The following is a 492-nucleotide window of genomic DNA, read 5'->3' as shown; positions in this document are numbered from 1 at the left end:
AAAGGAAGAATGTTGGGAATCAGAATATCCCATGCTGAAGACCCTGTGACCGTTGTTTCATAAAATTACAAATCAGAGTATTTAAAGTCAAGGTACTGCATCAAAGAAATATTCTTTTAATGTTGCAAAATGTAAGATTTCCTTTGCATCCTGCCAGAAATATGGTGCATCATATTTGAATTCCTTTCTTTAAGTCAGATGCATGTTTTAAAGGCAGATTTAAAAACATCACTCCTTAAGATTAATTTCAATAAAAATGCAGATTCATGAAACTGAAATTAATTCATTGATCCAAACAGCATAGCATTTGAGAAGTAAAATATCTGAGTAAGATATTTCTTTAATTGTATCTCAGCTTGTTTAGTACTTGTTAATTAATTTTCTGCAATATAAAAACTATACATCTTGGAGGGGAACAGTTAGAATTACTTTAGAGACACATTAAGGTAAATATGCACAGATTATCAATATTCTACAAGGCATTTGTAGTTC

This window comes from Penaeus monodon, chromosome 32 (genome assembly GCF_015228065.2).
Source record: "Penaeus monodon isolate SGIC_2016 chromosome 32, NSTDA_Pmon_1, whole genome shotgun sequence".
Taxonomy (NCBI): Eukaryota; Metazoa; Arthropoda; class Malacostraca; order Decapoda; family Penaeidae; genus Penaeus; species Penaeus monodon.
This window is presented reverse-complemented; position numbering follows the sequence as displayed.